The sequence below is a fragment of the Myodes glareolus genome, chromosome 4 (genome assembly GCF_982192425.1).
Source record: "Myodes glareolus chromosome 4, mMyoGla1.1, whole genome shotgun sequence".
Lineage (NCBI taxonomy): Eukaryota > Metazoa > Chordata > Mammalia > Rodentia > Cricetidae > Myodes > Myodes glareolus.
The window spans coordinates 59292651-59308594 of record NC_142029.1 but is presented as its reverse complement, the minus strand read 5'-3'; the positions used below and the strand labels follow the sequence as shown (position 1 = coordinate 59308594).

Genomic DNA, 15944 nt, shown 5'->3' with positions numbered 1-15944 from the left:
TATGTATTGAAAAACTGAAATTAACAAGTCAAATACTGATTGCTGCTAGTAGCAATTCCAATTCTATTACTTTTTGAAAAACAATATTAAAGTGGCATATGGAATTATGAAGTCAAAAGTAGAAGAGCTGTATATTTAATTAGAGATATATACAGAAGAGCATCCCATTTAAGATGGTAAGCACTTCAATGACAGAAAAAAAAAAACAAAATCAAGAATAACAGATGAAAGCTCTAAAAGCACTGAGTGGCTAATGTAATAACCAACTGTAGACTGCAAAGGTGTATTCATTTTTTCTTATCTATTAATAACTCACATTCAATAAAGTAAGATCAGAACAGGACTGAGAGATGGTTCAATGGCTAAACGCACTTGCCACACAAGCCTGAAAACCTGAGTTCAGGCTCGGAAATCATGTCAAAATCTTATATGGTAGCACTTGTCTACAAAGCATACAGGCCTACAGTTAAATTAAAAGTAGAGAAAGACAAGAACTCAGGGGCCATCAACCTGGAGTGCATGGTGCAACAGCAAACAAGAAGAGAGTCCCTGCCTCAAGCAAAATGGAAGATAAATCCTAGGGTTGTTCTGATTACCACAAGCACCACAGATATAGTGAACAACCTCATACACAAATGCACACAAATAAGTAACTTTTTACAAGTCAGAATCCTCCATCCTAGTTCTTCCCCTCAGCATGTCATTATAGGACAGCACTATCATTCACTTAACAATTAGAAACACTTCTTGTGATGGTTAATCTCAACGGTCAACCATCAGAATTAAAAACCACTTCACTTGTAAAGTCAACTTTTAGACCAGTCTGTCAGGGTGTTTCCAGAGATGGTAACCCTAAAAGGGAAGGAACAGCCAAGAATGTGAACAGTACTATCCCATAAGTGTGTGTTTGATGGGGAGAAGAGAGGTGGTACATGAAATAAAGAGGGGAAAGGGAAAGACAAAAGCCTAGATATATAAGCATTCATTTCCTGCCCTGGCCACCCTGCTTCCTGGCTACCATTAAGATAAAAGACTCTGTTATCTCATACCCACTCTACCAGAACAGACTACAACCTCTGAAATCATGAGCTGAACTAAATCTTTCTTCCCTTGAATTGTTTTTGTTGTAGTCTGCTGCTGTGGGACAATGATCTGTCTCTTGTACTTGTTTAATAAAATGCTGATTGGCCAATAGCCAGGAAGGAAGTATAGGCGAGACAGCCAGAATAGGAGAATTCTGGGAAGAGGAAAGGCTCAGTCTGTAGTCGTTACCTAAATGCAGAGGAAGCAAGATGAGAACACCTCACTGATAAAGGTATCAAATCACGTGGCTAACATAGAAAAGAATTATGGGTTAAGATATAAGTTATAGAAATTAATAAGAAGCCTGAGCGAATAGGCCAACCAGTTTATAATTAATGTAGGCCTCTGTGTGTTTCTTTGAGACTAAACAACTGCAGAACCAGGCAGGACAGAAACTACTGCCAACAGTCTGCCAATACCTCTCTATCACACCTATCTCCAAAACTCTTACGAAACCACGAACAGTTTCTCACTGTTACTTCTATCACAATCACAATTGTCCATGGCACTGTAACTGCCCCCAGAATTCTTTAACAACTTAGCCTTCCCCTTTACCATTCCATCGAAGGAATAAACAAGGATTCCCAATCTTGGCACTGATATTTAAGGTAATTAACTCTTTGTTACAGGAAGCTATTCCACTTTAGTAGGATCCCTGGTCTATACCCTCCGATATCAGTAGCACACACCATTGCACCAAGTTTTAGTAATCAAAATTATCTGCAGACATTGATAATTGTGCCCTGGAAAGCAAAATCACCCCCACCCCAACCAGTTGTAAGAAGAAGCTAGAATTTTTACTCGTTTTTGTTTGTGTGGGCTTGCTATTATTGTTTGGGTACCAAGTATACTAAGCAAATATGTATTCTCAGACCCTAGAAATATTTTTAAAAATTCCCTATGTAAAACTCACCCATGGTCTTTTATTTTACTTATCATAAAATTCATACTCAAAGTTCTAATTATTCCAAATACATTTTACACAATCCAAATTCAATCACTCCAACTTCATGGGAAGCTACTCATTCTTTCTGCATATTCTCCCTACAGTAACTAAAGGCTTCTCCTAATCCCTGGGACATCACAAATTGTTTTTACTAAAGATTTTGTTCTTGGTTTTTCCTGTGCCTCTACTCTTCCCGCTTAGGTTCTGTGAATGTCTCCACTTACCTTCTCATTCTCACAGACTACTTTCCTTATTTTCATCACAATACCTCACTTATTCCCCAGGAGGAATCACAGTATATGTCAGCCTGATTTTTCCAATATTTACTGGAAATTTAATGAACTAATCTATATATAACATGAAGAATCGTAAGTGATAGCTTAATTGGTATCAGTGATAACCTCCACATCACCATCATCTCATTCCCACCTAGATTTATCATTTCCCTATTGAAACAAGGTTAGAAAAGAAAAATTGAGGAGCTTAATAAAGCTTCTATCTGTAAATTAATTTTCTGAAAGGTGATATACAAGCTAAATATAAATAACAAATAATCAATCTAAGTCACTTGATACCATAGTCTGTAAATAAAGGTTGTGTTTAAAGGCAAGTACAATGCCTATAATAGATATTTGGAAAAGATATTCTTGCTCTTTTTTTAATATTTTTTAGGGTTTATTTAACTTTATTTTATGTGCATTGGTGTGAAGGTGTCAGATCCCCTGCAACTAGATCTTCAGACAGTTCTGAGCTGCCATGTGGGTGCTGGGAATTGAACCCAGGTCCTCTGAAGAGCAGTCAGTGCTCTTAACCACTGAACCATCTCTCCAGCCCCTCTTGCTCTTTTTTAAAATCATTCTATCACCAGTTTGACCTGAATATTGCTAAAATGGACCTCCAGGGCTGGGGAAATGGCTCGGTGGTCACAGCACCTGCCACACAAGCACAAAGATTGAGAGTTCACACCCCTAAGAATCCATGTAATTATCAGGCAGGTGTGGTAGCCTTTTGTCATCCCAACATTCAGGAAGCAGGAATAGTGGATTCCAAGGTCAAGCTAGCTACTAGGCTAGCTGGACTTGGCAAGCTGCAGGCTCACCAAGAGACTACCTCAATTTAAAAAAAAAAAGGTGGAGAGAAATTAAGACACATTTGTTTGCTGGGCATGGCAGCATATAGCTTTAATCCCAGCAATGGGGAGGCAGAGCTAGACAGATGGATCTCTGTGAGTCTTTGGCCAGTCTGGGTCTACAGAGTGAGTGCCAGGACAGCCATGGCTGTCACAGAGAAAACCTGTCTCAACAAAACAAATCAAAACAACACACTTCTCAATACTCCAAACATACATGCATGCACACATACTCACATGTTGGGGAATATTATTTTAAGGTGGGTTGGTTTTGTTTATGCTGCATTTGTTTAACTCTGTGAAGCTGTGATTCTTTTCCTGTCTAAAACACCTGATGGTCTAATAAGGAGCTGAAAGGCCAATAGCAAGGCTAGGTGGGGCTGGCAGGCAAAATATAAATAGAAGGAAAAATGAGGAAGAAAAGAAGTTACAGAAAACAAGGAGAGGAGGACATCAGCGGCCAGCCACTCAGCCAGTCATAGAGTAAGAGTGAAAGTAAAAAATACAGAAGAAAAGAGAAAAGCCCAGAGGCAAAAGGTAGTCAAGATAATTTAAGAAAAGTTGGCAAAAAAAAAAAAAAAGCCAGACTAATGCCAGGCATTCATAACTAAGAATAAGCCTCCATGTGTCATTTGCGAGCTGGGTGGTGGGTCCCTCAAAAAGCCAAAAGAATAAAATGTCACATAATACTCACACCTGTGCACACACATGCAAACACACATACACAAATACCACCACCCAGACATAGACACACAGGTGTGCTGTTAACTATATTATTTTAGATTTTTTACACTGTGGTTAGTAGGTATCATAATTAACAGTACACTCACAAAATCAGAGCCTCGGTTCAAATGCCTAATGAGATGATGCCTATCTTCTTCTTCACTCATGTTTTATAAAGTGCTCAGAAAAACATACTTTAAATACAAGTGCTTAGTTCTAATAACCTTAATAAGTAATAGAGAACTTAGGTTTCTGTTTTAGTCAACAGCTAAATAAAGCCAATAGAGAAAGCAAAATTTATAACCATATCTAACATTAAAAAAAAAGGGTAGCTATTTTGTTTCCTATCTAGTCTAGACCAAGCTGTCCGAGTCTTTATGTAATACCATGATCACAAGAGAAATTAAATATAATTATCAATATATTACAAAAGCAAACTTGTGCTACTGAATATACTTATGTGACATGATGAGCATTAAGATCTGGAGGTAGATCTAACAGTTGGCCTAACAAAGTTTTTTTTTTTTTTTCAAGACAACGTTTCAAAAGTTGATCTCAAACTCCTGGCTTCAAGAGCTCTTTCTGCTCAGCCTTCCAAGCAACTGGGGCTACAGATATTTGACACCACACTCAATTAGCCCACTTGTAAAACACTGATTAAGAAAAATTATGCCCATAATATAAAGTAAAACTCTGACTCTTATTGGTGACAAAATAACAGATATTGTTAATAAAATTGATTGGCTAATTCAAAATTAAAGAATATGCTCAATTTCAGTTCAAAGCTAGTGAATGTTGTTGCTACTGCTGTTTTAGTTGCTTAAGAAGTTAGGCTTCAGAGTCACAAACAAAGCTGACTGCAAACTTTCTGTCCCCTACTGAGGAAAGTACTTGGCCCATCTACCTCTTCTGTGAAACAGGAATAAAACCTCCATAGACTTGCTGCCATTCACTTTAATACACCTTATCTGGTATTTGACACTTCCTCAATAAATTATCTATAACCAAGTCTCAATCAAGTACATCACTGTGCACCAGAAATCCAGAAATCTGGGTTCAATTAATCTGGCTGGGGTACATCTACAACAAGTGGCACAGTTTAGGCCTCAATGATTCTTTTTTGGAAAGGAAAAGTGAGGAACTGCAGAGGATTTAACTCATGGTCTTGTGTGATTCGCATGTGCAAGCACTGGCTTAAGGACAAAGTTCAAAATCTTTAGCTTAGCACACTAAGCCCTCGAGTCACTGCTTACAGGTTTATATTTTAGTTCCCTTGGCGTTTGGGATGTCTTTTTTGATTTGTCAGTAATTTTAGTCTACGGAATGAACCCACTACCTTGCACTGTACTATGTGAGGCAGCTCACAACTACCTATTAACTCCAGTTCCAGAGGCTTTGACATCTCTGGCCTTCTTGGACACCTGCACTCACCTGTGTACACACACAATTAAATCTTTTAAATGAAAGAAAAACTATTTCTTTTTTACATTTTTCAGTTACATGAGACCACAAGTTAGTCTAATAAACAGTTGGGAAATGTAGAGAACAATATCACAATTAGGTCTCTGAAAACTAAAGACACCCAAAAAGTTCCATTATATAATTTAGAATTTATGATTATTTCTAAGGGATTCAGTAAATTAGAAATAAACTGATGCCCAAATTAATGACTCAAAGACATACGGCTAGCCAGGGGTAGAAGGAGATGTAGTTAAAAAAACTTCTGTCAAGCTAGAATGAAGATCAGCGATGGGCACTGATGCAAAAGATCCTGTCTTCAATGCCCAAATTAAAAAAAAAAATAGTAAGTTTTTGGTTTTTTTTTGAATCAGACCTTGACTTCTGCACTATTCTACACTAAACTGCCTATATATTTATTAAAATAGTGTTTATTTTTATAAAAATATCTTAAATATTAGTAATCTAAAATGAAAACCAGCTAACTTTGTTTTCTGTATCAATTTTTACAGAAGGGAAAAACAGCCAGCTATCATATTTGATCTACAAACTTCATCTTAGAGGAAATTTACAGAAATGTATTTAACTCTTGGTAAAGGATCACTCCTTTACAGAATTATGCATACAAAGCCAAATATTCATAAATAATCTTGAAGAAATTAAATGTATCTATTGTAAGAACCATTACTTTGTAGCTAGGAATGGTACTACACACCTGTGATCCCAACACCTGGCAGACTAAGGCAGGAGTACTGCCACAAATTCAAAGCCAGCTTGGTCTACATATGAAGTTCTGGGCCAGCCAAAGTTATGAGTAGACAGTCTCAAAACACAGGCAACAAGGAACATGTCAATGTCTTGCCTTGATGCTCTATCTCTCTAAAGAGAAGAACTCCAATTTCTAAAATGTTTAATTTTAAGCAGGAAACACTAGTTATTGCCTATATCTTTCCATTAGTTCATCCTCTGATCATACATATTAGTTTTAATGATGCATCTCCACATGGTAAGCTTTTATTTGATTTTTTTCAGAAAACTAACCTTACCATTTTATCTAGAGTTTCATTTCATTCACTTTTTTAAGTTCTTTGGATCTTCATACAATACAGTATAGTCTAGTGGTTAAAAGCCTTTTAAACTCCAGAGCATAGACTACTACAGAGGTTTTTGTTTTGTTTTTTCCAGTTAAAAGTTTCTCTATGTAGCCCTGACTGTCCTGGAACTCACTCTATAGACCTGACTGGCCTCAAACTCACAGAGATCCGCCTGCCTCTTCCCTGAGTGCTGGGATTAAAGGCGTGCATCACCAAGAATACTTGCTTTTATTTCACAGGAATCTTTTGCAGTTTCTATTTTCCTTAAAAATCTAAGTGAATGAATCTGTCCAAGTTTATACAGCAAGAAAGGGATGAAGTTTAAATCTGACACAGTGACTGTAGTCCCAGAAATTCTTCAACAGTGGCTTTCAAGGCCACATCATATTACAATGCTTCCTTCATCTATGACCACGGCTTCATTTGTTTTAGTCAGAGTTGTCCTCTCCACCCCACCTCCATTTGTGGAAAAAGGTTATACCTATGAATGTAGCCACTTAAACAGTTCATGAGAAACATTTGCCTCTCTAATTTGGATTATTAGAATGAAACAGGGTTCAGTTTCCCTTCTTGAAATGTGCATCTCCTCTACTGTCACGTGCAAACTGAGGGTTCAGAAATCTAAAAACATTGATTTTTCTGGCTACTGTTATAATGCATTCTTTATCTCTAACTAGAACGTCTCTAGGCTTCTACCAGCAGCCAATTTACAGTCTTCTAAGTAGGGTAAAATCTCAAATGCTTCATTCCTTTTTGACAGACATTAGTACATAATCAACTTTTTTTTTGAGATAAGGCCTCTTCTAGTCCAGACTGACCTTGAACTTCTGACCCTTCCTGCCTCTACCACCCCAGTGCTGAGATTACAGCACTACACCTGTTTATGTACCACTGAGGCTCAATCTCAGGACTTCTATGCTAGACTACTCAATGAACATCCTCATCCCTCAACCTTACTATCATTAAAAATTTCCATTTTCAATGTCAAGATGGGCAAAGAATAAAATAAAACTGGAGAAACAGAAAATTACATAATCAGTCAAATATTTTAACATTTTTCTCAGAATCTGATAAAAAAAATTTTCCTCTCCCAAAAAAAAAAAAAAAAAGAATCAGCAAAGACAAGGAAATTTTTTCAAAATGTTATCAAAGCCAGATATGGTTGTACATACCTGCTGTGGAATAACCCTCGTGCACCCTGTAAAGATTTGCTGTGGTGGTATTTGCTTATGTTTTAACAAATAAAGCTTGCCTGAAGATCAGAGTGCAGAGCTAAATCACTAGAGGCTAGGTAGTGGTGGCACACACTTTAATCCCAGCACTAGGGAGACAGAGGCAGAGGAATTTCTATGAGCTCAAGGCCACTCCGAGCTACACTAGATTGAATCTGTCTAAAAGAGAAATAGAGCTCACACAAAGGTGATCCCAGCTTGGGATCTCATGTCTTTAATCCCAGCACTAGGGAGGTGGAGACAGGAGTGATATGGCTGGGCGGAGAGAGAAATATAAAGAGGGAGGAGACAGCAGAGTGGTGCAGTCTGAGGTTTCGTGGAGACAGATGCAGTCAGGAGATGCAGTCTAAAGACAGGATCGCCGCTCAGTCTGAGCACTGGTAGAGGTAGAACTCTCTAATGGCTGGTCGCTCTACTTCTCTGATCTTCAGCATTAACCCCTGTATCTGACTCTGGGTTTTTATTATTAATACCAATTAGAATTCATGTTACAATTTGTCACTTGAATTGGTTTAATAAAATGCTAACTGGCCAGTAGTCAGACAGGAAGTATAGGCAGGGCAACCAAACTAAGGATGATGAGAAGGGCAGAGTGAGGAGTCACCAGCCAGCAGCAGGAGCAGGAGATGAACATGCCATGCTAATAATGGTAACACCACATGGCAAAGCATAAATAGAAATACAGGTTAATGTAAGTGTAAGAGTTAGCTAGTAACAAGCCTAGCATCTATAAGTAATATTAAGCCCCTGAGTCAATTACTTGGGAATCAGTTGCCGGGTATTTGGGAACTGGCAGGTGGTAGAGAAATGTCTGTTTACACACACTTGTAATCACAGCACTTGAAAGACAGAGAGAGGAAAATCAGGTCAGCCTCCTCTAAAAACCAAAAAAAACCATTTGATCATTTCTAAAATAAAGTATCCTTTTTCCCAACTGTGAGAGATACATTAACCAAGATAAGGTCTTAACAGACTCTAAAACTTAAAATTCAAATATATTAAAAACCCTGATCTCAAAGTCAAGTTAAATTAAAAAATCAGGGACAATAAGACATCTAAGGTAACCCAAGTGTTAAAAATTGAATATACTTTCAGATAAACCACAGATAAAAGAAATCAATGCAAATCAGTAAACTATTTTGAACTGAATAATGGCACAATACTCAAATTTAAGGAATATAGTAGTGTGTAGAGAAGTATCAATAGTTTTAAATGGTTTTATTGGAAAACAAGAAAATATAGACCGAATAGGATGGCTGTTCTCTATAATACAACACTCAAAAGGCTAAAACAGGAGGATTACAATGAAGTTCAAGCCCAATCTAGGCTACACAATGAGATTCTATCTCAAAAAAGAAAACGAAAAGAATAAACAAATAAAAGGGAAATCTCTAAAATCTATGGCCTAACACTACACACAAGAAATGGGGAAGAGCTGGACGGTGGTAGCTCATGCCTTTATTCCCAGCACACTCAGAAGGCAGATCTGAGTTTGAGGCCAACCTGGTCTACAAGAGTGAGCTCCAGGGCAGTCAGGGCTACAGAGAAACCCTTTCAATTTAAATAATAATAATAACAATAGTAATAATAAAGGAAGAAGGGAAGATGGTAAAGAATAGAAATTAACTGCCCTAGCTGTGACTAAAAGCTACTTAGAGGACCGGTCGGTGGTGGCATACTACTTTAATCCCAGGACTCAGGAGGCAGTGGCAGGCGGATCTCTGTGAGTTCAAGTTCAGCCTGGTCTACAAGAGCTAGTTCCAGGACAGGTTCCAAAGCTACAGAGAAACCCAGTCTCAAAAAAAAAAAAAAAAAGAGTTTAACTTTTAGGTTATAGTCCATTACTGAGAAAAAGCAAGGCAGAAGGAAAGACAAGAACTTGAAGCAGAAATCCAACAAAACAGTATGCTCACTGGCTTGTTCCCCATAGCTTGTTTAGTTTGCTTTCTTGTACAACCCAGGACCACCTGATCAGAGACAGTCCCACCCAAGGTGGGTGAGGCACTCCCACGTCAATCACAACAGGTCCATCGATAGAGGCAATTCCTCCACTAAGGTTCCTTCTTCCCAGGTGATTAGTCCACATCAAATTCACAAAAAATAAGCTGAATACCAACAGAAAACAATTTTTAAAAAACACACTAATGATATATAACACTGATATTATAAGAAACTAAAGAAAAAACACTACAGATCCACTGAAGGTAGAAGAAAAACACAGGAAACAAGTTTATGATGGCAAATTAAATCAACAAATTTTAAACTGCAATTTAACAAAGTTAACACAAAAATGAAATTAAAAAAAATTTGAACAGCACTAAAGTTGAATTTGAATTTACTACCAAATATCTTTCCACAACTAAGTATGGTTCTATAATCCAGTATTCAGAAGGCTGAGATATGATGATTTCAAGTTTGACACAAGTTTGAGCTATACAATGAGTTAAAGGCCAGTCTGGCCTACAGAATAAGAGCCTGTCTTAAAACAAATAAATTACTTTACACAAAGAAAATTTCATACAAGGAAGTGTTCTTTAAAAAAAGAATTAGTCTGGGCAGTGGTAGCACATGCCTATAATCAGTACTTGGGAAGCAGAGGCAGATGGAGTTCTGTGAGTTCAAGGCCAGCCTGGACTATAGAATGAGTTCCAGGACAACCAAAGCTACACAGAGAAACCCTGTTTCGAAAAACAAAAATAAAATAATAATAATAACGAATTAGTACCTTGCACATACATGCAGGCAAACACCAACTGACATAAAATAAAAATGAATTTAAAAAAACTCACACAATGACTATTAGCAATTTAAACTCCAGCCAAAAGTGTTAATGCCTATAACACCAGCTGAGGCAAGGCAATCATGGGTTTTTAGGTCAGCTTCAGTTACAGAGTTTATAGGCATCCTGAGCTACATAGTAAGACCCTGGCTCAAGAAGAATTTTTTAAAAGAGATTTACTTAATTTTCTGTAGGTGTTCTGCTTGTGTGTATATCAAGGTATCACATGTACACAGTGCCCATCAGAGGACAGAAGAGGGAAGCATATCCCCTAGAACTGGAGTTACAGACAGGTTGAGATGCCACATGGGTGCTGGGAATCTAACCTGGGTCCTCTGGAAAAGTAACCAGTGTTCTGAGCCATCTCTCCAGCCCACAAGAAGAGTTTTTTTTTAATGTAATTTCTCCAATATCTCAATTGCATATGGCATTATCAGAATTTCAATGTGTTTCAGTTTGATGGAGTAAATTGGTTTCTTATAGTTGTACTTTGCACTTTCCTGATTACAGTTCAACAAAGGCTACTGTGAGTCATATCATTTTGTTAGGTTGTAACTAACATTCTCAATAAAAAGTAGAAATAAACTGTTCTTCACAAAGGTTAAATATTGTTTCATGAAGGATCTTCTATTTTGATTATATGTGTTACATGTATGTTTGTACTAAGTTAAAATGTAAAATGCTTTTTAACTGCTAGCATCTAGCAAGATAAAAGGTATTACGGTATGTATTTAATTATAGCAAAACTCCGTAGAAACAGTTGGGCAACTCACTGGCTCATCATTTCCACCCACAGCACAAAAGAATGTACTCTATAAAGCAGGACTTCCCCAGCATTGAATGAAAAAAATAAAAGACCCAACTTAGCAGCAGCTCTACATGGTGGCACATGTCTGTAATACCAGCACTCAGAAAGATTCAGATTGAAATTTCTAGCCCAGCATAGGCTAAACAACCATGTCCCAGGCCAACCTGGAAAAACTCAGCATGACTCCATCTCAAAACAGAAAAAAAAAATTTAAAGAGGGAAAAGATCAGTGAGATTGCTCAGCAGGGAAAGATGCTTGCCACCAGGCCTGATAACCTAAATTCAATGCCCAGGTCCCAAATGAAAGAAGGAACTCAATCTCCAAAGCTGTCCTCTTACTTCACATACACCTACACACGTACACCTACACACATATAAAATTTGAAAAAGTTAAATTTTTGAAATAAAAAAAATCAAATATAAAAGGGAGACAGGGATTTGAGATTTTCTTCAAACACTGCTGATATAGAGAAATATTGAAAAAAGTTCAAGGGCAACCAAGATAGGGCTCAGCAGCAAAAGGAACTTGCTACCAACCCTGATAATCTGAGTTCAATCCCAGAAAGCCCTATGGTGGAAGAAGTGAATGGAGCCTCATGTTAAATGACCTCTGAGTACATACCTGGCATGCATACAAGCTCATGTGGAGGGAGGGACAGAAGGAGGGAAAGAGAGAGGGAGGGAGGGAGTTAGAAAATAATAACAGAATCCAAGGAAAATCTGAGGGAAGCACTTAGGGGTGATCCAGTTCAACTGGGATCCTGTACTGTAACTACCAAATGACAGAAAACTCAACCCTTCCTTAGCAGTAGTAAGAGACAAAACCCTACTTACAACATTAAGAATCACCTCACTCTATGGTTTATACAAGAGCATTCTCTCTATTTCTGGTTCACAATGAAACCCTGTGCCCCAAAAGGAGTGAGGGTGGACAGGGGCAGCAAAACTCAGCAGATAAAAGCATTTGCTGACAACCCTCAAAATCTGACTTTAGTCCCCAGATACCACATGGTAGAGAGAGGCGACCAAAATCCCATAGGTTATCCACTGACTTTAGCAACACACGCCCACCTACGCACAGGCAAAATTTTAAAAATTTTGGGGAATGGCTATAACCCCAGCACTTGAGTGATGCAGGTAGGAGAATCAGGAGTTCAAGGCCAGCCTGGGTTACATTAGCACCCTATCTTATTCAAAAACAAATAAAAGTACAGACAGAGAATGTAACTATCCTAACATATAACATAGATCCTGGGTTCAAACCTAGTAGTGCAAAGAAAAATAAAATGACGGGGGGGGGGGGGGGAGCAGGGGGAAGAGGGAAAAGGGGGATAAAAGGGAGATTACTGTTTTAGTTGTGTCCTTTTCTTATGTCCAGATTCTAAAGAGTAAAAATGTGAAGATGCTTCTCTCCCCATTAGCAGTAAATCAATGAGTTATCACACTATCTTTTCCTTGAAAGTGGGAGAGATCCTTCAAATACACCAGGATAGCACTCCTGTGATTACACTACAAGGTGGAAGATATTTTTGTCTATGTAATTAATGTCCCTATAGTTAACTGAATTCACATAAAAGATTATCTGGGTGGGCCTGACTTCATCAGGTTAACTTTTGAAAGAGGTCAAAAAAATCTACAGAGAGATTGATTCCTGTAGTAGTTATTTTATGAACTGCTGCTATTAAGACTGTGTGTGTGTGTGTGTGTGTGTGTGCGCGCGCGCATAGGAATATATGTACATATTATATATATGCTTGTAAAAGATTACAGAATTTGACCAAGAGCTAACAAGGATGTATTGAATCTCTTACAGTACTGAGATTATTAAGATATATCCATCTAGAAATAGAGCAAGGAAAAGAGAGAAGGTAACCATAAATTGCTTAAGTTTTAGCTAAAGGGGGCATTTTCAGCTTGTAAAAGAACCACTATATTATCCCAACTTCAGAAATGAGGATGGTAAGAAAGGCTGAAATAGCTTAAAAAAAAAAAATAATACCCAGATCACAAACATAGGGGATGTCTCAAGAAACTTCAGTGCAAGCTGCAACACAGTGTCCTTAAGTTTTTAAAAGAGCCTTTTCAAAGCTAAATGTGGTTGGAATACCAGCATTTGAAAGTCTGAGAGGCAGAAGAACTGCTATAAACTCAAGGCCATCCTGAGCTACATACCAGGATCCTTTCTGAAAAAGCAAGAGACACTCAGTATTTGGCTGGCCTGGCTGGCACCTACCTGTAATCTCATAGCTCCATACGCTTAAGAAAGAACTGCCCTAAATTAAAGGCCACTTTGGACTGCATAGTGAATAGATGGCCAGCCTGGGCTACACAGCAAGATCCTATGGGGAGTGGGTGGGATGGCCACACCACAGTAACTGTATTAATCTCTTCAAAAAAGGCAACACTACACCTCTACTTTTTTAAGACAGTATCTCATAAGATGTCCATGCTAGATTCAACTTGTAATCCCCTGCCTGTCTCCAGAGTAACCAGAATTACAGGCATAGACCACCAGATAGAACCCCAAGGTACCATATTAAAACGCAAAGAACAAACTAGCAAAACACCTGTGGGTTTTTTATATAAGTTTATTGGGGGGGGGGAATGTGTTCCATTCCCCACAATGAAAAACAATGAAATAACATTAACATTACTGGTTCATTCAGTATTTCTTGACCAAATTTTTAGCCTCGACTTATATACATTATGAGACCATCGTTTTTATTCTCACTGTTCTGTACATTTGCATGAGCTTCACCATCAGACTTTTCAATTTTTATTTAAAAAAAATACACAGGGAAATCTAAAGGTAAAGTTACAAACTCCATTAAGTTACAAATCATACAACTTCATGCGGATTGAGGTACTTTCACAAACACGACTTTTGCTGAGATGTAAAATAGAGTCGTTTCTAAGCACAACCAGGAGAGAACACACATATCCCCCCCCATCTCAACACCAACTTCAACAGCGGATAATTCACTACCACAAACTGCAATGTTTGGGGTCTACACGGCTCCAAAACAAATCCCAGGACCTAACTCTCCCAGGGCCCGACTGCCTGCAATGTAGAAAGAATCAGTAACAATTCCAACGTACGCAGAAGCGGGTGACGTGACAACCCGAGAGCCAGGAAAGGTTTTGGTCCCTACGGCACCCAGTTCAGACCCCTCCAAGTGGGGCTCAGGTCGAACTCCAAGCACTCGGGTTTCCCGGCTCTCCACCCCGCCCCCCACCTCCAGAGAGGATGAAAAACAACTTTTATTGGCCTCCTCTCCCGGGGGATCGAGAAACTAGCGGGGCAGTTCTCGGGCCTGGACACGTTTCACCCGGAGGCCCCCAGTCCGGAGCTGCGACGGCGAATAGCGGGAAAGCCGGACTGCGACGCCCCGTCCGCCCGGGTCGCCGGCCCACTGCCCCACCCCAGCCGGCAGAGGCCTGGGCCAGCAGTCAAGCTGAGCGACCCCCAGGACCCTCGGCGGAGGCGAGCTCGTTGTCATGTGACGCCGCCGCCGCCGAAACACCGCAGAAACGCAGGGCGGCGGAAGGCGTTCGCGCCAGCCCGCTTCGGCTGGCCCCGGCGCGGGCGAGTCCCGAGAGCCCGGGCGGGGAGGGGGGAAGGGGGGGGAAGAGGGCGGGCTTGGCGGTGGGCCCGAGCGCGCCACAAAGGCTTCCGCGCCACCGCTCCGGAGAGCCCAGACGGGCGGGGGCACCGTTTTCGCGGCCCGCGGGAGGGGTGGAGAGAGCGGAGTGCCCGCCGCGCCCACAGCAGGTCCCGGACGCTCGGCCGCCCCGCAGTCGCCGCGCGGCGCACAGGCCCGCGCCGGCCTCCCTCCCCCGCGCGGGGCCCGCGCCGGCCCGCCCGCCCGCTCGCCGCTCGCGCTCTCAGGCTCTCTCGCCCGGCCTCCATCTTGGATCGGCGCTTCCAGCCCCCGCGCCGCTGCCGCCGCATTCCCCCTCTTTCCCGCCCCCCGCCGCCGCCGCCGCTTGCGCTCACCTCAGCTGCCCATCCGGGCGCTGTCGGCCGTCGACCTAGTTTCCCCCCAAAAGTCTCCGGTGTGTTATTCCCGATGTGGGGGGGTTGTTACGGGGTGGTCGCCGGGGGTTCGGGAGCGGGGGCCGCGCCTTCAACGGAGCTGCAATCCTAACCCGCCATCTGGTGGCATTTTCCACACGCCAATGGCGCCGCTGCAGACTTGGGTCCCGACCGCCCTCTGCTGGCCGCGGGGCTCACTGCCTTGCTGACAGGACGGGTCTGCCCGGAAAGGGGAGGGAGTAGAGGCGCGAGCGAGGCGGGGGCCCTCGACCGGGGGCGCGCGCTAACGCGGCTTTGCCTCCGGGCTGCGCGCACGCGCACCAGCGGGGCGGGAAACGTGGCCTCTGCGTGGCGGCCCCGCCCCCGCTCAAAGCCCGACCCGGGCTGTGCCGAAGGCGAAGCGCCGAAACCTCGGGATGAGGGCGCTGTGGATAGCTCGTGGGCCGCCCGAGGCGAGCGGAAGGACGGGCTCCGCGGCGCCTGCGCGACCCGCTCGCTGACTTGCCGCCCGCCATTTTCAGAGCCGCCGGGAGACCCGGGGAGGAGTCCACCCCCAGCTCCTCCGCCCAGGCCTATCCCGCCCCCGGGCTGCCAGCCGCCCACCCCGCCGTTCCCCGGGCGGGCGTGCTGCGCGCTTAGCCGGGGCCTCCGACCCA

General features: G+C 41.5%; 1 protein-coding gene across 2 annotated transcripts in view; it reads right to left on the bottom strand.

The window, feature by feature from the left end:
* Stag1 (STAG1 cohesin complex component) overlaps nucleotides 1-15451 on the bottom strand; it is a 329217-nt gene extending 313766 nt beyond the window's left edge. The window contains exon 1 of one of the 2 annotated variants that reach the window (XM_085689622.2): nucleotides 15250-15451. The gene's annotated coding sequence lies outside the window, so the exon portion shown is untranslated. The remainder of the gene's footprint in view (nucleotides 1-15249) is intronic. The other variant, XM_085689621.2, reaches the window with a different exon arrangement.
* Nucleotides 15452-15944: the final 493 nt, after the last annotated feature.